Consider the following 21,964-nt stretch of genomic DNA (forward strand, 5'->3'; position numbering starts at 1 on the left):
TGGGCTTGTGCTTCAGTTACCCTTGTTGAAGTCAATGGTGGGTCCTCTATTTGTGTGTGCATTTACACAGCTGCTGGTTTTAAAAATTGATTGATAATTTTGTTGTTAGAGGGTGTGACAGTTTTTTATGACTTCTTTGCCGGAATTACTTTGTGATCTGGAAGTATGCTTACTTCCCATTATTTGTTCTAGTCCTTGTTTGCGTTGGGACTTTTGATTGTAAATGCTGCTAATTTCTTGTTTTAGTTGTGCCCTCTAAGATGGTGATATATACAGCACTGGGGTGATATGTAGATTAGGCTGTATTACTTTTATTACAGGTAGTCTTCTGTCGAGTTCTGCTGTATCAGGTCTTTTTGGTGTTTTTTGAAGTGTTGACCTGTTATGGGGCTCTTCTGCACTAACAGCTACTTCTTTTATGTTATAAGTTGATGCTTTCCCAGCTTTTTGATAATAACCTCATTGTGTGGGGCAGTCTGCTGCAATGTTTTTTGTATTTATAGCCAGCAGCTCTATTTACAGGGAATGTTGCTCTCTACTTTAATGCTGTGGTGATCGCACCTACTCTGATACTGCGTATGCTGCCGGTCCCGCTGTGTAATGTGTGTACCTGCGTAGTGTGGCCTTCTGCAGTCCCGGTGCCTTCTGTGGTCGCGGGCCTATTTGCGGTAAAACTTCACCTCCTTTCGGTTCCGCCTTTGTGCCCCTGGTGTATGTTAGGAAGTTCCCCCTACACTGACCGCTGATTTCACTTATGCAGGGATCATTCAGATACAGGATCAGGAGATTAGGGCCTAGGAGCTTTTCTAGCAAGTGGCCATCTCCAGTGCGTCCAAGTTCCCCGCCCCCGTAAAAAAAGTTATTTTAAAATGAATATTGTTTCTGGCCACTTTGAAATGGCTGCCAAGCTCAGCCCACTGATGATGACATGATCTGAGCTGCATATAGTGTCCAATCATGAAAGGCTCAATAGTTGAATTCAACAGACTGTCATTGCTATTCAGCAGAGTGCCTAGATGCAGCCCAGATCATGATGTCATCAGTGGGTGGAGCTTGGCAGCCATTATTCATATTAAAATAACTTTTATACTGTTTCTGCTGCATGATGTAGAAAGGGGTGCAGGAGGCTATTTGCAGATAAATCTAAGGTAAGACTTTAAAATGACTAAGGTATAGACTGTCCCTTCAACTCCTGCAAAGTCAGCTATAGAGCAGAAATGTACTACTGGGAGCTAACTGAGCATATCTAATGAGCCAATGACAAAAGGCACGTGTGTAGCCACCAGTCAGCTCTCAGTTGTACATAAAAGTTTGATAACAGAAGTGAAATTAAAAGTGTCATAAAATTACACATTCTATCTGAATCATGAAAGTGTAATTTCTTATCCCTTTAATTAAGATTTAAGTAACAGAAAATGTCTGTGTATAAAGTCTTGCTGGTGATTAATAATCTAGGTTGGTGAAGGTCAGGGGTTAATTTGATATTGTTTATGTACTGTTAAAGGGACAGTGTTAGGCGTTTTTTTCAGGAGAGGGATGTCAGTTCAGAACTGGGCATCGGGCACACCGTACCAACTGGAAATTAATACATTATTTGTTCAGGATATCCATGAGAATAGAATTCAGACCACGCAGCAATGAGTCTAAAAACGATTATGTTTATTGAAAGACACACAACATGTCTTATAGACAGCAAGTACAGCATACAGGGTTAACTTGATGACACGTTATGACTGCGTCATATCATACCATATTTCAGGAACAAAAGAAGCTTATTAAAATATATGAGAGAAAGAGGAGTATGAAGGAGTGTTTCTTATAACAGTAGCGAAAATACATCTGTGCGCCTATTTCAGCTTAAAGCAAGGTCATTTCGGCCTCTTACCTAGATAACGGACTTCCGGGCGTCTTGCCAGGAACCTTTGCAAGGCCAATATTACTAATACAATTCTTACTAACATCAGCATATTTCTCACTACATAATAACTGCTATAATAAAAGATTAATTAGACAAGATGGATGCCTAAGACAAAATGGCGCTCAAGAACAAGATGGCGCTAGCCATGCTAACAATTCCTAACATACCACCCTTTTATTCTAACAGAATAACATAAAAATAGAAAGGCACAGAAAATGAGGAAAGCCTTTAACAACAGTCTGAGCCTAATACTACAGGAACAGGACTCTATGTGAGAATACTATAGAGAAAAATATTCACATGTTGTGGTATAATTTTATAGGCTAATAGGGCACAATTTGTCACTGCACATAGGTGCAGCCTCTCCAATACACTCTGTCTACCTTCCAGCATCCCTAAACTACTGGTCTATCTGCACAAAGACCCAACCACCCCCCCCATCTACTCCCAAACAACGCTGCATCTTTTGTTTCTCCACCTGCATTGCTAGCACCTCCCCAATATGTCCAACAGTTCTTTGCTCTGTACACTCTCCACAGTGAAGCATGACATGGGAACAGCACAAATGTCTCTAGGTGGCCTCTGATCACTTTAAGAACAGTCTTTGTCCTCTTAGAGCGCTTCACCTTCCTCAGACACTTTGCTTTAACACAGTTCATTTGCAGTAGGGGTGCTTATCCAGTGTTCTTCCGCAGGGAGATGCTAGAAGTCTGATGGTTTGTTCATGGGGTAGACAAGGCAGCCAGTGGATATCCATGGCAAGCAGACACTCGAGTCAGAAGGAGTCTAAGAAGAAAACAAAACAGCACAAGATGAGTACACACCCGATACAATCACAATTATGTCCAAATAAAACTGTTTTCATATTTTTTTTTAAAAGAATTCCTGTAGCTTAACTCATCCTATGTCATTTAAAACCAAAAAAAAAAAAATTGTGGATATATAATACAAACTAAATACATTGATACTTTTACAGAGAATAACTTACAGCTTCTCTATACAATTTGAAAGATACTTCATGAATACTAAGCAAGTGAAAACTGCTAGACTTCATCAAGAGGCTGAATGGCTATGCTAAAACTTATGCTAAGGTCTGCCCTGTAACAAAAATGAAAAAAATAAAACAGTCAATAAAAATATTTTCTTTAAAATGAATTTCTTTACACTTTCTCTTAGAACTACTAACACAAATAACCTAGTGTTGCTTTATTCTGCACAGCTACTATCTATAATGTTTATAATTCTCCAACTATAATCTTAATAGTCAACAATCTCATCTGATATAAACACTACTAGTTTACTAATTATTTTATGCAACCTAAATTCTCTCACACTCCTGTATGGGGAAAGAATACAATCATAACATTATTTAAAACTACAAAATCTCTTAAAGGTAAACACATCTTTATGGTAAGATAAATCCTTTCTTTGACAAACATCTGGAATTACCAAATTCAAATTGCAGATACCATTCCAATTAATCAAAGGGAAACAAACTACATTTGCTTTCATAAACTATAATTATGCTAGTCCCTAAACAAATATTTCTCTGTATAATTAATATAAACTTCTAGCTGAGACATGTCCAGGTGCAAACATATTTTCTATACTCATGGGCCATTCAATAAGTTATAATACTGCATGGTTTAGAGTTACGCTTATCTAAAGGGTTACTTTGTTTAAGTACATAAACTACAATGTGCACTAATACCAATAAGGCATACTTTTCTGTAGAAAAAACTATATGATTTTTTATAACTAATATGATCAACAAAAATAACACAAATACAAGAGAATACAAAACAAGTAATATAAGTAAACAAGTTAAAACAATACTCCCCTAATTTAATTGGTTGACCCTGTAACAGCATAACAGGTCCTCAATATCAACCGGCAAGGCACAGTCTAGAGAAGGATAGTCTTTATGTTCTGAAGACACACATCAGAGGAAACAGTCATAGATTACCCAGAGTCCAGTTCTGGGGCTGGTACCAGCATGCAAAGCAAAGAATGGATCCAAAGATAGTTCAGCAACTTTTACTGCAGTATGGTGGTTAAAGCAAGCTTGACAAAAGGTATTTTATCTTAATTTTTCTCCCTTTAAAAGGTTTACTTGCATTCAATCTTCAATCTTTTGAAGAGTGCACTATGGAATTTTATCTGTACAGATTTTACCTAAATATGAAAAACTCAAAAATAATTCAGTTAGTGTCTTTAATCTCTGGATACAGCTTCATGATCTCATCCTGCAAATACAAATATTGTGTTAGGAATAAAATAGAAAAATTAAAACATTTTAGGTTCACTTTCTTACTTAAAATAATAATCACCCAAATCACATAAAGATACTCATCAATACTTATCAATATTTCCCCCTTGTTTGCGTGAAACATCCCATGTGGCATGCAATCACAAGATAACATGAAACTAAAAGACAAATCATGCACTCCACTCATGCACGCAGAATATTATTCTCAATACAGGGGTGTATTAAGGCATAGGCCAACAAGGCCGGTGCCTAGGGCAGCAGAAGAATTTTGAGTCCCTAGGGCCACTCTACTGAACTCAGGGCCGGGTGGCTAAATCAACCAATTACTAATGACTTAAATGGCTGGCTATTGCTATCCTATGGGATTGTATGTGGGTGCGCATGATGTGGTGACAGTGGAGGCGGAGCTCACTTGCGCAGCCTGGCCTGGACTGAGAGGGAATGCGGTATTCTTCCTGGCTCCAGCGCGTGATTGAGACTCACACAGACTACACAGTGCAGTGTGCACTACACCGTGACCACTGTGAAACAGCATATGCCTTTCTCCCTTCAATACATCTTCATTAGGAATTAAAATACTGAAACGGATTAGTCACTAAGTACTTGTACATTTACTGTTTGTCTATCTGTCATACATGCAAAGAATAAGTATTTATTGCTGAATCTATACAACTATGTGACTTAAAACACATCTGAAAATATGTTGCATGCATTTAATACATTCAGAAACAGTACAAGTATATACTTTATTATGATTGTATCATGTGACTTTATCCCCTAGGATACAATTCCTAAACCTATCATAACTACTGTTGTATTTTTTAAGTACTTTTAAAGGGACAGTATACACTCATTTTCATATAACTGCATGTAATAGACACTACTATAAAGAATAAGATGCACAGATACTGATATAAAAATCCAGTATAAAATGGTTTAAAAACGTACTTAGAAGCTTTCAGTTTAACTCTGTTGAAAAGGCAGTTGGAAAGCCCACTGCAAGTGGGAAATAAGACACTCCCCCCTCCCCCTTCTTTTGCATATGAAAAGACCCTTTACACAAACAGGAGCAAGCTGGAGAAGGTAGCTTACGGTATTCAAATAAAACTTTGGGGCTTGGTTAGGAGTCTGAAAATCAGAGCAATGTTATTTAAAAATAAGCAAAACTATACATTTTTAAAAAAAACTAACTTTATGGGCTTTATAAATAGATCATCTACAAAACATTTATGCAAAGAAAAAAATGAGTGTATAATGGCCCTTTAAAGGTCAGTTTGTATATTCATTACATATTTATCCAAGCAGATATTTTGCTTAAATAACTGTCAATCACCAAAGAAGATGTTTAAGGTTAAATAACTACCTACTGATAAACTATCATACAGTGAAGGATATTTTGTTATGATATAAACACTTTAATCATCTGACTTGCAAATTAATGTCTTTATATATATATATATATATATATATATATATATATATATATATATATATATATATATATATATATATATATATATATATATATATAGTAATATAAGGCAAAGTGCACTCCAGATTTTAGTCCATAACAGCCTTGGGTGCTATATCAAAATTACAATAGCATCGAAACATGAAGCACTCCAAAGGTCTTGTATACTGATCACCTTTATTTGTGAACGTTTTCGGGCATAAAATAGCCCGTCCTCAGACTTACAAAGTTACAAAAACTTACCACCAAGCTGTGCTTATAACCACCACCAAACAATTGTGTCCACGCTCTCCACGGTAGATGCGCCTCCCAGAACGAGTGATGTCATCATCCATGGCAACGTGCAAGGGACTACAAAACAGCAAAACGGAATAAAATGAACAGATCAAAAAATAAACAGATCACAAAAAATAAACCAGACAAATATGCATCCTGTCATAGCGCATAAGAGAAAAAGTTAATTACATGTGAGATTCACTGCAGTGTTATCAACGCCGCTCCTAGCCCAGCCGTGCGGTTGCCAAGGGAACCAAAACAAACAAGGCTGAACTGTCAAAAAAAGGGACGGCACACGAGGGGGGCGTGGAAGAGAAGTTGCTAAACTAATTATAGCCACATATTATTATGCAATATACATCACAAAAAAGGCATGTCTCCAAATTACAAAATAGTTCTAACACTAAACCAAAGAAACCCATAATTGAACCAATACACAAATCAAAGCTATATGGCTAGGTTGCTAGGCAACCAAGAAACATAAGAAATTATTACTGGAGATATCAAGTACGATAAAAAAGGGGCAATATTTGTAAAGTACACCGCTCAACAGAAAATGGCATTAACACCTTGGACACCAAAAATATAGTGAATGAAACTCAGGGAAGCCAGACTGTACAGCGGTGTCCTTCACAAATCAAAAATAACATTATTTGCAAATATATAGAGAATAATATAGTGGTCATTTTAGTATTAATACAGTAAAATGTTAACTAAACTCAGCCAAAAAATTAGGCCATCAAAGAAAAATATTAATACATAACTTAATCATCAGCAAAACCAGATATCACAAGTAAAGCAAATAAAATCTCAGAAATAAATAGTGGATCTCATAAATTTATAAACTATACACATATTTTTATTGATGTAATTGAATGATTCAGGACTCCCACAAGAGACACCAATACTGAATGGAGGTTATAAAAACACCTGCCAATCCAATTGGGTGTTAAGTCCATAGGGAACAAGGGTATTCAACTTGAATGTCCATTTTGCTTCCTTTTGTAGAAGCAAACGGTTTCTGTACCCTCCTCTTGGCAATGGCGGTACATGATCAATGATTGTGTACTTAAGGTCCATCACGCTGTGCTGTAGTTCCAGAAAATGTCTGGCTAACGGTTGTTCCGATGAACCCTTTGTAAGAGCCACCTTAATTGCAGAACGATGGTTTGCCATACGTGTATGCAAGTCGTCGGTAGTCTTACCTACATAATACAACCCACAAATACAATGTAGGAGGTATATTATGTGTGTAGTGGTACACGTAAGTCGAAATCTATGTTTATAGATTTTGTGTGGGTGGGTGAAACATGAGCCAGTTATCAGTCCTCCGCATGTTTTGCAGCCGAGGCATCGGAAGGCTCCAGGTTTTTTGATGTCTAACCATGTAGATGATCTGTAACTGTGTATAGGGTCAGTTTTGATTAATAGATCACGTAGTGATTTCGACCTTCTGTAACCCACCCTAATTAGATAACTGGCTCATGTTTCACCCACCCACACAAACGCAAAATCTATAAACATAGATTTCGACTTACGTGTACCACTACATACATAATATACCTCCTACATTGTATTTGTGGGTTGTATTATGTAGGTAAGACTAACGACGACTTGCGTACACGTATGGCAAACCATCGTTCTGCAATTAAGGTGGCTCTTAAAAAGGGTTCATCGGAACAACCGGTAGCCAGACATTTTCTGGAACTACAGCACAGCGTGATGGACCTTAAGTACACAATCATTGATCATGTACCGCCATTGCCAAGAGGAGGGGACAGAAACCGTTTGCTTCTACAAAAGGAAGCAAAATGGACATTCGAGTTGAATACCCTTGTTCCCTATGGACTTAACACCCAATTGGATTGGCAGGTGTTTTTATAACCTCCATTCAGTATTGGTGTCTCTTGTGGGAGTCCTGAATCATTCAATTACATCAATAAAAATATGTGTATAGTTTATAAATTTATGAGATCCACTATTTATTTCTGAGATTTTATTTGCTTTACTTGTGATATCTGGTTTTGCTGATGATTAAGTTATGTATTAATATTTTTCTTTGATGGCCTAATTTTTTGGCTGAGTTTAGTTAACATTTTACTGAATTAATACTAAAATGACCACTATATTATTCTCTATATATTTGCAAATAATGTTATTTTTGATTTGTGAAGGACACCGCTGTACAGTCTGGCTTCCCTGAGTTTCATTCACTATATTTTCTTATGTTTCTTGGTTGCCTAGCAACCTAGCCATATAGCTTTGATTTGCGTATTGGTTCAATTAGGGGTTTCTTTGGTTTAGTGTTAGAACTATTTTGTAATTTGGAGACATGCCTTTTTTGTGATGTATATTGCATAATAATATGTGGCTATAATTAGTTTAGCGGCTTCTCTTCCACGCCCCCCCTCGTGTGCCGTCCCTTTTTTTGACAGTTCAGCCTTGTTTGTTTTGGTTCCCTTGGCAACCGCACGGCTGGGCACACTAGGAGCGGCGTTGATAACACTGCAGTGAATCTCACATGTAATTAACTTTTTCTCTTATGCGCTATGACAGGATGCATATTTGTCTGGTTTATTTTTTGTGATCTGTTTATTTTTTGATCTGTTCATTTTATTCCGTTATGTTGTTTTGTAGTCCCTTGCACGTTGCCATGGATGATGACATCACTCGTTCTGGGAGGCGCATCTACCGTGGAGAGCGTGGACACAATTGTTTGGTGGTGGTTATAAGCACAGCTTGGTGGTAAGTTTTTGTAACTTTGTAAGTCTGAGGACGGGCTATTTTATGCCCGAAAACGTTCACAAATAAAGGTGATCAGTATACAAGACCTTCGGAGTGCTTCATGTTTCGATGCTATATATATATGAGTGAATGCAAGCCCTGGTGAACATCTACTTAAAAGACATTATTTTTTTAATTTTTTACACCCTGCCCCAAAAATATTATGTCTAAAAAAAGGCCTTAAACCTGGTGGGGGGTTGGGGGGGGGGGCAGCAGAATTTTGAGTGCCTAGGGCAGCACGAAACCTAAATACGCCCCTGTCTCAATAGCAAGAAAAATCAAATACACCTCACTATTCAATATGCAATTCATACAGCACGCTTCCACATGCAGTCACAAAAGAGAAAAACATAACAATCTCTTAAAAAACATTTAAAACCAATTGTCCATTTCACAAAACAAAACATTAACAGCCGACACAAACTTTAAACAACCACAATTAACCTGGAATTCAACACATATACTTACATTCACAAAAACACAGCACTCACAAAACACTACAAATAATTAAAATCCTATAACAACCATCCAGGAGTCAATGGCCCAGCAGTACACCAGTTTGAAGCGGTCAACTCTGAAAGACCTGGTGGAGGCCTGAGGTATCGTAGCCAGCAATCTAACCAAAGCAGCACTAATCGAGTGTAAAACCAGGACTCTATAAAGAATTTGGAATTAGGTTCAAGTTCCACTCAGTCTCACAAAATAGCGGAATTAATAAAATAATCCCTGTTCTGCTCATAGACTGAGGGCCCAAAAGGGAATAGCAGCAATGTGTTGCAGAGATTGCAAACTGTCTCTTTAAATATTGGTGCTTTGAGCTGTAACCACTCCAAATAGCAAGGTATAACAAACACTCCCAGTGTAGCTATCAACAGACAGGATAAAATAAATCAATCACACTCAATATTGCAGATTATTTGTATTCCAGTTAAAATGGATATCAGAAACAATGGTGCAGTCTCTTTATAAACAGATGCAGCAAGTTCAGGATTCATTACAGGAATGTCTAGAGAATGCAGGCAATAAATAAATCAAGTCTTGCAAGGCAAATGTGCAGGGTTTTAGAGAACAAGTTTAAAGTAATCTCACCCCAGGAGTTCCAGTCCGTTTTGCAGCTACAGTGTGTTGAGAGACAGAGAGAGGTGCTGTGAGACCCGTTTCTGTGTTACAGCTTGCAGACTGAGTCAGGAAGTGCTGGAGAGCAGGAGGAGGTGCCAGTAAGGAAGGTAAGACTTACAATTCCAGCAGGGTATCCAGGAATATGCCTGTGAAAGGAGAGGTAAAGATTACCTTAACAGAAGCTCTTACTTCAGACTGCCAGGACAGAGAGAGCTTAATGCTGCAGCAGTAGTTGTTTTCTAGGTTACAGCTGACAAAGGAGAGATGGTAAAATTGGTGGATGGTAAATTAAGTGGAGGCTTAGCTGAACTACTTAGACAGTAGTTAATGTGATCCTGGTATCAGAAGACAATACTAAGCAAAGAGAGGTTGGGGGAGGAGACTTTTATAGGGTTCAGATACAGGATTTAAAGGGATATACATGACAGAACCCCCCTGCAAGGAGCCACTCTGGGGCTCAGGGTCTGGGACTATCGGGGTTCCTGCGGTGAAATAAAGAAACCATTCGAGGAGCAGAGAGGTTGGAAGAAGGCTCCCAGGAATCCTCCTCATGAGAATAACCCTTCCAATGAATAAGATACTGCAGAGTGTCACCATGATATCTGGAATCCAAAATGGAATGAATCTCATAATCAGATTCAATGGTATAAGTAGGTGTGAAAGCTGAACCAGTAACTGGAGGCTTGTCAGAAGTATAAGTTTTGAGAAGGGATACATGGAATAAAGGATGTATCCAAAGTTACAGCATTAGGATTAATAATTTTAGCAATGGAAAAAGGACCAATATAGAGGGCTCTGAGTTTTCTTGAAGGATACTTGAGTCTTAAATGTTTAGTGGAAAGCCAAACGAAATCACCCACCTGATAAGATGGAGAGACACGCCTTCGTAGATCATAATAAACCTTTTGGTGGGATTGAGCGGTCTTGAGATTGTCTTGAATCACAGTAAAATGTTGAGCTAGTTCATTCAACATGTCATTAACCAATGGGGAAGAACTCTCTTCTCTGGGATATAAATGAAATCGGGGATGAAAACCATAATTAGCGTAGAATGGGGACATCTTAGTTGATGAATTTAATGTATTGTTGAAAACGAATTCGGCCGTGGGTAAAAGAGAAAACCAATTATCTTGTAGTTGAGTGCAATAGCACCTTAATTACTGTTCGAGAGTCTGATTTGTTCTCTCGGTCTGGCCGTGTGTCTGGGGATGATAGGAAGTGCTGAGCCGAGGTTGAATTTTTAGAATGTGGCAAAGCTGGGTCCAGAACTTGGAGGTAAATTGCGAACCCCTATCTGAAGTGATGGTATCTGGAAGACCATGTAATCTGACAATATGTGTGAGAAAACGTTGAGCAGTTTCTGAAGCAGTGGGTAGCGAATGAGATGGGAGAAAATGTATCCCAAATTAGGTATCAAATAATTGAGCAAATTAAAAAAAAACAAGAAGGGGTGGTGATAGACAGAAAATGCTCAAGTGTAGAGAGACATACTGGATCTACACTTTACAGTCTCTGATTCCACTAGGGATGAATAAAGAAATTGACTGGGGGTTACTTTGTGATTAAATATATATTTCCTGTCTCTATCTGAATTGATGTAAAAATCTCCATATATGTTGCTCACTATATGAATCAGGAGCTAGTGATAGTGTATATAGAGTTAAATATGTATATGCTTATATTTTAAAAATAATTTTTTGTACCTGCATCTTTTAGGTCACTAAATATTGGAAATGATGGCCTTTCTTCACCACTAGATGGAGCTGTGAACTTTTGAATGTTTTTTACCTTATTGTTAACATTGCTGTATGTGCACCTGTAACAGGTAATAGTCTCCTCCCTTTTTGGGTATATAGGTGTGGTTGTTAGGCCTTGTTTTAGTCACATGATTAAGGTCTATTGAGACCGAAACGTCGTGCTGTGTTTTTTGATGTCCCTATAAAGCAACTTTATAAAATTATCATTGGGGTGCTGTTCCCATCTTTGGATTTTCTCTGGATTGGAGGTTTGGCAGAACCTGGGAATCGTGCACACCTGCTGCTGCAATACTTATGCTGTGCCCATTTCATTACTTTTATGGGAGAAAATGTGCCATCTTTGTAAATAAGTCCACTACAACCATTATACAACTATGGTTGTTTGACGGAGGTAATTCTACAATGAAATCCATTGCAATGTCCTTCCATGGTTTATTTGGTATGGGTAGAGGCATGAGGAAACCATAAGGATGTGCTCTGTCATTTTTTACTTTGGCACCGGTATCACAGGACTTAATGAAGTTAGTAACATCAGAATTCATAGCAGGCCACCAGAAGTCTCGTCTAAGTAATTCAATTGTTTTATGAATACCAGGATGTCCAGATACAATTGAGTTATGTGTTGAATTGAGTATTTCAGTACGAAGTTGTAAGGGTACATATACCTTTCCTTGGTGATAATATAGGTCATCTTTACCTTTCTCAAGGATGCTAGTAGGCAGATCTTGATCTTGTTGTTGGGCTAGGCTTAACTGAGTTGAAGAATCGATACTTAAAGCGATGATCCTCTCTTGAGGTATTACGGTTGACTCGGGAACAGCAAAGGTGGGTCTTGGATCTTTCCTCGACAGAGAATCGGCCTTTCCGTTTTTACTTCCAGGACGGAATGTGATATTATAATCAAACCTGGAGAAGAACAAATTTCATCTAATCTGGCGTGCAGACAAGGTCTTATTAGTTTTTAGATACTCTAGGTTTTTGTGGTCCGTGTAAATTAGTATAGGATATTTGGTGCCCTCAAGTAGGTGTCTCCAAAATTCTAGTGAGCTCTTAATTGCCAAGAGCTCTTTCTCACCAATCGGATAGTTGACTTCAGAACTGGTCCTAATTCTTGAGAAAAATCCAACTGGGTGAAGAGGGTCTTTAGGAGACATGCGTTGGGACAAAATAGCTCCCAAGGCATAATCTGACGCGTCCACTTCCAAGACATATTGTAATTAGGGATCAGGAAATTTAAGGATGGGTGCTGTAGTAAAAGCTTTCTTTAATTTATTAAATGCTGTATTAGCCTGTGATGTCCATAAAAATGGAGTATGGGAACCTGAGAGAGCAGTTAAGGGCTTAGCTATTAGAGAGAAATTTTTTATGAATTTTCTATAAAAGTTCGAAAATCCAATAAAACACTGTACATCTTTCTTAGTTTTGGGAATGGGCCATGATGCTATAGCCTCTACGTTTTTATTCTCCATCTGTATGCCCTGAGGAGATATATGGTATCCCAAGAAAGACAGAGTATCAGTATTAAAGATACATTTTTCGGTTTTGGCAAACAATGAGTTTTGTCTCAGTCGCTGTAACACAGTTCTAACATGTGATATGTGTTGGTCTAATGTTTTAGAGTAAATGAGTATGTCATCAAGGTACACAATCATATACACATCCAAAAGGTCACGAAACAAGTCATTGATGAAACTCTGAAATGTCGCTGGGGCATTACATAGCCCAAACGGCATGACCGTATACTCAAACAATCCATATCTTGTTCTAAACGCGGTCAGCCATTCGTGTCCAGCTTTTACTCTTATTAAATTGTATGCCCCTCTTAGGTCAAGTTTTGTAAATATCGTAGCTGCCTGAAGTCGTTCTATTATTTCAGGTATGAGGGGTAGCGGGTATCTGTTTTTCTTGGTTCGTTTGTTCAGTTCCCTATGACCTGAAGTAGTGGTCATTAGAAGAGGTGTGGTATGATGAGGGATTGGCCCAGATGAAATAAAAGAACCATCTATAACACGGATGACAAGTGAATCACCTCTTTTTATTAATGGAATATCATACAACTCTGTGAAAGACTTATCTATTAAATTACCAAAAGTTCCAGAGTCAATAATTGCTTGGGTCGGTATTCTTTTGGTTTCCCACTGTAGAGTAACAGAGAGATTACAATGAGTATTAGAAAATGTGCTATTTGTACAGATAATATTACTAGAATTTCTCTTACCCTTCTGTTTAAGAAGACTTGGGCATTCTTTGACAGAATGTGTCTTTGGAAGGCCACTTCCATTGGTTCATCCAAACTGCGTAGAGTGGGGTTTGGATAAGCAGATGTGGGAGGCCTTTTCCAAGTATGTTCTGTGGGAGCTTTTTCATGTCTGCGCTCTCTTAGACGGCGATCAATAGTAACCACTTGGGTCATAAGGGCATCCAGAGTGGTTGGCATAGAACCCCGGGCTAGTTCATCCTTTATTAGATCTGATAACCCTTAGCAAAACTTGAAAAATAGAGCTGCCTCATTCCAGAGGGTGTCAGGTGCCCATCTTTTAAAATCTGAAATGTAATCTTCAGCAGGGCATTTGTTCTGTTTTAGAGCTTTAAGGGCTATCTCAGCGGTGCTCTGTTTGTTCTTGTCTTCATAGAGAAAACATAATTTATGCTTACCTGATAAATTCCTTTCTCCTGTAGTGTGGTCAGTCCACGGGTCATCATTACTTCTGGGATATTAACTCCTCCCCAACAGGAAGTGCAAGAGGATCACCCAGCAGAGCTGCTATATAGCTCCTCACCTCTACGTCACACCCAGTCATTCGACCGAGAACCAACGAGAAAGGAGAAGCTAAAGGGTGCAGTGGTGACTGGAGTATAATTTAAAAATTTAGACCTGCCATAAAAACAGGGCGGGCCGTGGACTGACCACACTACAGGAGAAAGGAATTTATCAGGTAAGCATAAATTATGTTTTCTCCTGTTAAGTGTGGTCAGTCCACGGGTCATCATTACTTCTGGGATACCAATACCAAAGCTAAAGTACACGGATGATGGGAGGGACAGGCAGGATCTTTATACGGAAGGAACCACTGCCTGAAGAACCTTTCTCCCAAAAACAGCCTCCGAAGAAGCAAAAGTGTCAAATTTGTAAAATTTGGAAAAAGTATGAAGAGAAGACCAAGTTGCAGCCTTGCAAATCTGTTCAACAGAGGCCTCATTCTTAAAGGCCCAAGTGGAAGCCACAGCTCTAGTAGAATGAGCTGTAATTCTTTCAGGAGGCTGCTGTCCAGCAGTCTCATAAGCTAAACGTATAATGCTACGAAGCCAAAAAGAGAGAGAGGTAGCAGAAGCTTTTTGACCTCTCCTCTGACCAGAATAACTGACAAACAGGGAAGACGTTTGTCGAAAATCTTTAGTTGCCTGTAAATAAAATTTCAGGGCACGGACTACATCTAGATTGTGTAGGAGACGTTCCTTCTTTGAAGAAGGATTAGGACACAAAGATGGAACAACAATCTCTTGATTGATATTCCTGTTAGTGACCACCTTAGGTAAGAACCCAGGTTTAGTACGCAGAACTACCTTGTCTGAATGAAAAATCAGATAAGGAGAATCACAATGTAAGGCAGATAACTCAGAGACTCTTCGAGCCGAGGAAATAGCCATTAAAAACAGAACTTTCCAAGATAACAATTTGATATCAATGGAATGGAGGGGTTCAAACGGAACACCCTGTAAAACGTTAAGAACTAAGTTTAAACTCCGTGGTGGAGCAACAGTTTTAAACACAGGCTTAATCCTGGCCAAAGCCTGACAAAAAGCCTGAACGTCTGGAACTTCTGACAGACGTTTGTGTAAAAGAATGGACAGAGCTGAGATCTGTCCCTTTAAGGAACTAGCGGATAAACCCTTTTCTAAACCTTCTTGTAGAAAAGACAATATCCTAGGAATCCTAACCTTACTCCATGAGTAACTTTTGGATTCGCACCAATATAAGTATTTACGCCATATTTTATGGTAAATCTTTCTGGTAACAGGCTTCCTAGCCTGTATTAAGGTATCAATTACTGACTCAGAAAATCCACGTTTTGATAAAATCAAACGTTCAATTTCCAGGCAGTCAGCTTCAGAGAAATTAGATTTTGATGTTTGAAGGGACCCTGAATCAGAAGGTCCTGTCTCAGAGGCAGAGACCAAGGTGGACAGGATGACATGCCCACTAGATCTGCATACCAGGTCCTGCGTGGCCAAGCAGGCGCTATTAGAATCACCGATGCTCTCTCCTGTTTGATCCTGGCAATCAATCGAGGAAGCATCGGGAAGGGTGGAAACACATAAGCCATCCCGAAGGTCCAAGGTGCTGTCAAAGCATCTACCAGGACCACTCCCGGATCCCTGGATCTGGACCCGTAACAAGGAAGCTTGGCGTTCTGTCGAGACGCCATGAGATCTATCTCTGGTTTGCCCCAACGTGGAAGTATTTGGGCAAAGACCTCCGGATGAAGTTCCCACTCCCCCGGATGAAAAGTCTGACGACTTAGGAAATCCGCCTCCCAGTTCTCCACTCCCGGGATGTGGATTGCTGATAGGTGGCAAGAGTGAGACTCTGCCCAGCGAATTATCTTTGATACTTCCATCATCGCTAGGGAGCTTCTTGTCCCTCCTTGATGGTTGATGTAAGCTACAGTCGTGATGTTGTCCGACTGAAACCTGATGAACCCCCGAGTTGTTAACTGGGGCCAAGCCAGAAGGGCATTGAGAACTGCTCTCAATTCCAGAATGTTTATTGGCAGGAGACTCTCCTCCTGAGTCCATGATCCCTGAGCCTTCAGAGAGTTCCAGACAGCGCCCCAACCTAGTAGGCTGGCGTCTGTTGTTACAATTGTCCAATCTGGCCTGCTGAATGGCATCCCCCTGGACAGATGTGGCCGAGAAAGCCACCATAGAAGAGAATTTCTGGTCTCTTGATCCAGATTCAGAGTAGGGGACAAATCTGAGTAATCCCCATTCCACTGACTTAGCATGCACAATTGCAGCGGTCTGAGATGTAGGCGTGCAAAGGGTACTATGTCCATTGTCGCTACCATTAAGCCGATCGCCTCCATGCATTGAGCCACTGACGGGTGTTGAATGGAATGAAGGACACGGCAAGCATTTTGAAGCTTTGTTAACCTGTCTTCTGTCAGGTAGATCTTCATTTCTACAGAATCTATAAGAGTCCCCAAGAAGGGAACTCTTGTGAGTGGAAAGAGAGAACTCTTCTTTTCGTTCACCTTCCACCCATGCGACCTTAGAAATGCCAGTACTAACTCTGTATGAGACTTGGCAGTTTGAAAGCTTGAAGCTTGTATCAGAATGTCGTCTAGGTACGGAGCTACCGAAATTCCTCGCGGTCTTAGTACCGCCAGAAGAGCACCCAGAACCTTTGTGAAGATTCTTGGAGCCGTAGCCAGTCCGAATGGAAGAGCTACAAACTGGTAATGCCTGTCTAGGAAGGCAAACCTTAGATACCGGTAATGATCTCTGTGAATCGGTATGTGAAGGTAAGCATCCTTTAAATCCACTGTGGTCATATACTGACCCTTTTGGATCATGGGTAGGATTGTCCGAATAGTTTCCATTTTGAACGATGGAACTCTTAGGAATTTGTTTAGGATCTTTAAATCCAAAATTGGTCTGAAGGTTCCCTCTTTCTTGGGAACCACAAACAGATTTGAGTAAAACCCCTGTCCGTGTTCCGACCGCGGAACCGGATGGATCACTCCCATTAGTAAAAGATCTTGTACACAGCGTAGAAACGCCTCTTTCTTTATTTGGTTTGTTGACAACCTTGACAGATGAAATCTCCCTTTTGGGGGAGAGGATTTGAAGTCCAGAAGATATCCCTGAGATATGATCTCTAACGCCCAGGGATCCTGGACATCTGTTGCCCAAGCCTGGGCGAAGAGAGAAAGTCTGCCCCCCACTAGATCCGTTCCCGGATCGGGGGCCCTCAATTCATGCTGTCTTAGGGGCAGCAGCAGGTTTTCTGGCCTGCTTGCCCTTGTTCCAGGACTGGTTAGGTCTCCAGCCTTGTCTGTAGCGAGCAACAGCTCCTTCCTGTTTTGGTGCAGAGGAAGTTGATGCTGCTCCTGCCTTGAAATTACGAAAGGAACGAAAATTAGACTGTCTAGCCCTAGGTTTGGCTCTGTCTTGAGGCAGGGCATGGCCTTTACCTCCTGTAATGTCAGCGATAATTTCTTTCAAACCGGGCCCGAATAAGGTCTGCCCTTTGAAAGGTATGTTAAGTAATTTAGATTTAGAAGTAACGTCAGCTGACCAGGATTTTAGCCACAGTGCTCTGCGTGCCTGAATGGCGAATCCGGAATTCTTAGCCGTAAGTTTAGTTAAATGTACTACGGCATCTGAAACAAATGAATTAGCTAGCTTAAGTGTTTTAAGCTTGTTTGAAATCTCATCTATAGTTATTGAGTCAAGAGTCTCTTCCAGGGACTCGGACCAAAAAGCGGCCGCGGCCGTGACAGACGCAATACATGCAAGGGGTTGCAATATAAAACCTTGTTGAACAAACATTTTCTTAAGGTAACCCTCTAATTTTTTATCCATTGGATCTGAAAAGGCACAGCTATCCTCCACCGGGATAGTGGTACGCTTAGCCAGAGTAGAAACCGCTCCCTCCACCTTAGGGACCGTCTGCCATAAGTCCCGTGTGGTGGCGTCTATTGGAAACATTTTTCTAAATACAGGAGGGGGGGAAAAGGGTACACCGGGCCTATCCCACTCCTTAGTAATTATCTCTGTAAGCCTCTTAGGTATAGGAAATACGTCAGTACTCGCCGGTACCGCATAGTATCTATCCAGCCTACATAATTTCTCTGGGATTGCAACGGTGTTACAATCATTCAGAGCCGCTAAAACCTCCCCTAGCAGTACGCGGAGGTTTTCAAGCTTAAACTTAAAATTAGAAATGTCTGAATCCACTCTATTGGGATCAGAACCGTCACCTGCAGATTGAAGCTCTCCGTCCTCATGTTCTGCATACTGTGACGCAGTATCTGACATGGCCCTATTATTATCAGCGCACTCTGTTCTCACCCCAGAGTGATCACGCTTACCTCTAAGTTCTGGTAATTTAGATAAAACTTCAGTCATAACATTAGCCATGTCCTGTAATGTGATTTGTAATGGCAGCCCTGAAGTACCCGGAGTTACAATATCACGCACCTCCCGAGCGGGAGATGCAGGTACTGACACGTGAGGAGAGTTAGTCGGCATAACTTTCCCCTCGTTGTTTGGTGAATGATGTTCAATTTGTACAGATTGACTTTTATTTAAAGTAGCATCAATGCAATTAGTACATAAATTTCTATTGGGCTCCACTTTGGCTTTAGCACATATAGCACAGAGATATTCCTCTGAGTCAGACATGTTTACCACACTAGCAATTAAACCAGCAAACTTGGAAATACTTTTCAATTCAATTTACAAATAATATGAAAAACGTACTGTGCCTTTAAGAAGCACAGAAAAAGTTATGACAGTTGAGTAACAATAAACCGGAGAAACTATAAAATCAAATTCTTTCCGGTAAAAACACAATTTTAGCAAAGGATTGCCCCCATTAGCAATGGATAACTAACCCTTAAATAGCAGAAAAAATGTACAGAATATAACGTTTTTTATCACAGTCAAAGCACAATCTCACAGGTCTGCTGTGAATGATTACCTCCCTCAAAATAATTTTTGAAGACCCTTGAGCTCTGTAGAGACGAACCGGATCATGCAGGGAAGAAAACAGACTTGTGACTGAATTTCTGATGCGTAGCAAAAGCGCCAAAATAAGCCCCTCCCCCTCACACACAACAGTGAGGGAGATCAGTAAACTGTCTTAAATTAAATAAAATGACTGCCAAGTGGAAAAAAACAGTGCCCAAAACAATTTTTCACCCAGTACCTCAGATAATTAAACGATTTAACATGCCAGCAAAACGTTTAACATCAAATAAATGAATTGTCATTAGAAAGCCTGCTGCTAGTCGTTCTCACTGCAAGATAGGCTAAAATTTTATGCATACAGTATTATCCCAGTGAAGTGCCATTCCCCAGAATACTGAAGTGTAAATATACATACATGACAGCCTGATACCAGTTGCTACTACTGCATTTAAGGCTGAACTTACATTATATAGGTATTGGCAGTATTTTCTCAGTCAATTCCATTCCTCAGAAAATAATATGCTGCTACATACCTCTTTGCAGGTGAACCTGCCCGCTGTCCCCTGATCTGAAGTTTACCTCACTCCTCAGATGGCCGAGAACAGCAAAATGATCTTAACTACGCCAGCTAAAATCATACAAAAACTCAGGTAGATTCTTCTTCAAATTCTCCCTGAGAAAGAACAACACACTCCGGTGCTGTTTTAAAATAACAAACTTTTGATTGAAGATATAGAAAACTAAGTATAATCACCACAGTCCTCTCACACATCCTATCTATTAGTTGGGTGCAAGCGAATGACTGGGTGTGACGTAGAGGGGAGGAGCTATATAGCAGCTCTGCTGGGTGATCCTCTTGCACTTCCTGTTGGGGAGGAGTTAATATCCCAGAAGTAATGATGACCCGTGGACTGACCACACTTAACAGGAGAAAAGACATTTTATCAAAGAACAACTGAAGTGAATCCAACACTGGATCGTTGGTTTTGAAAAAATTAGTAGCCCAAGTTTTAGGTTCGCCTTTAAGATATGATATCACGGTAAGAACCTTGATACGATCAGTGGGATATGTTTTAGGTTTGAGTGAAAAATATAACAAACAGGAGTTTTTAAACTCCCTGAAAGAGTTCCTATCACCTTTGAACCTTTCAGGGGGACAAACCTGAGGTTCAGGCTGAGTCTCAGATACTGAAGGTCTTTTATCAATATGATCTCTGATTACAGTTCGTAAATATTGATTCTCAGATTGGATCTCTCTTATCCCCTGTATTAAGAGATCCATATTCTGAGTGAGAGCATTCACCTTATTTGTAAGGTCTGCTATTTCCATTATAATTCCTTTTATGGCTTAGTATTTTGTAATACCAGGACTCTATAAAGAATTGGAAATTAGCTTCAAGTTCCACTCAGTCTCACAAAATAGAGGAATTAATAAAATAATCCCTGTTCTGCTCATAGACTGAGGGCCCAAAAGGGAATAGCAGCAATGTGTTGCAGAGATTGCAAACTGTCTCTTTAAATATTGGGGCTTTGAGCTGTAACCACTCCAAATAGCAAGGTATAACAAACACTCCCAGTGTAGCAAAGTTATCAACAGACAGGATAAAATAAATCAATCACACTCAATATTGCAGATTATTTGTATTCCAGTTAATATGGATATCAGAAACAATGGTGCAGTCTCTTTATAAACAGATGCAGCAAGTTCAGGATTAATTACAGGAATGTCTAGAGAATGCAGGCAATATATAAATCAAGTCTTGCAAGGCAAATGTGCAGGGTTTTAGAGAACAAGTTTAAAGTAATCTCACCCCAGGAGTTCCAGTCCGTTTTGCAGCTACAGTGTGTTGAGAGACAGAGAGAGGTGCTGTGAAATCCGTTTCTGTGTAACAGCTTGCAGACTGAGTCAGGAAGTGCTGGAGAGCAGGAGGAGGTGCCAGTAAGGAAGGTAAGACTTACAATTCCAGCAGGGTATCCAGGAATATGCCTGTGAAAGGAGAGGTAAAGATTACCTTAACAGAAGCTCTTACTTCAGACTGCCAGGGCAGAGAGAGCTTAATGCTGCAGCAGTAGTTGTTTTCCAGGTTACAGCTGACAAAGGAGAGATGGTAAATTAAGTGGAGGCTTAGCTGAACTACTTAGACAGTAGTTCATTTGAACCGGGTATCAGAAGACAATACTAAGCAAAGAGAGTTTGGGGGAGGAGACTTTTATAGGGTTCAGATACAGGATTTAAAGGGATATACATGACATTGAGATACTTATGGAGGGTGACCGAGAATGCGAGAATGAAGTGGTTGAACCGGAGGTCGACGAATTTGATCGGCTCATGAAACAGCAGCTGCGCTACTACAGTCCGAACCCCTCTGAGGCAACTGTTCAGGATGTCATAGTGGATGTGTCAAAAACCTTGGAGCAGCAGGCGGGAAGAGATGAGAGGCAAACCGCAGGGTGTGTGGAACCTCCTAGACAAACGGAAAGGGAGGAGAAAAAAAACGACTGCCTTATAATGCTTTAAAAAATCTACATGACTTTGAGAGGCAATGTGGCCTACAACAGCTGCAGAGGGATGATTGGGTTACCATTCTGGTGAGCAAGCTGTCAGGTCAGGCAGCCGAGGCCTACCGTACCGTACCAGATGAAGACTGCCACGACTATGATCGGGTGAAAGA

At 40.0% G+C, this 21,964-nt stretch overlaps 1 protein-coding gene and 1 long non-coding RNA gene across 2 annotated transcripts in view; one reads left to right on the forward strand and one right to left on the reverse strand.

The window, feature by feature from the left end:
• Nucleotides 1–21,964, forward strand: part of LOC128661347 (zinc finger protein 850-like) — a 396,731-nt gene that overhangs the window by 18,618 nt on the left and 356,149 nt on the right. The window lies entirely within an intron of this gene.
• On the reverse strand, nt 1,639–21,377 carry LOC128659956 (uncharacterized). The gene is made up of 3 exons (XR_008402489.1): nt 21,104–21,377; nt 9,808–9,983; nt 1,639–4,164 (listed from the first exon to the last, which is right to left on the reverse strand). It is a non-coding gene; the product is annotated as an uncharacterized LOC128659956 (long non-coding RNA).

This window comes from Bombina bombina, chromosome 5 (assembly GCF_027579735.1).
Source record: "Bombina bombina isolate aBomBom1 chromosome 5, aBomBom1.pri, whole genome shotgun sequence".
In the NCBI taxonomy this organism is placed as follows: Eukaryota; Metazoa; Chordata; class Amphibia; order Anura; family Bombinatoridae; genus Bombina; species Bombina bombina.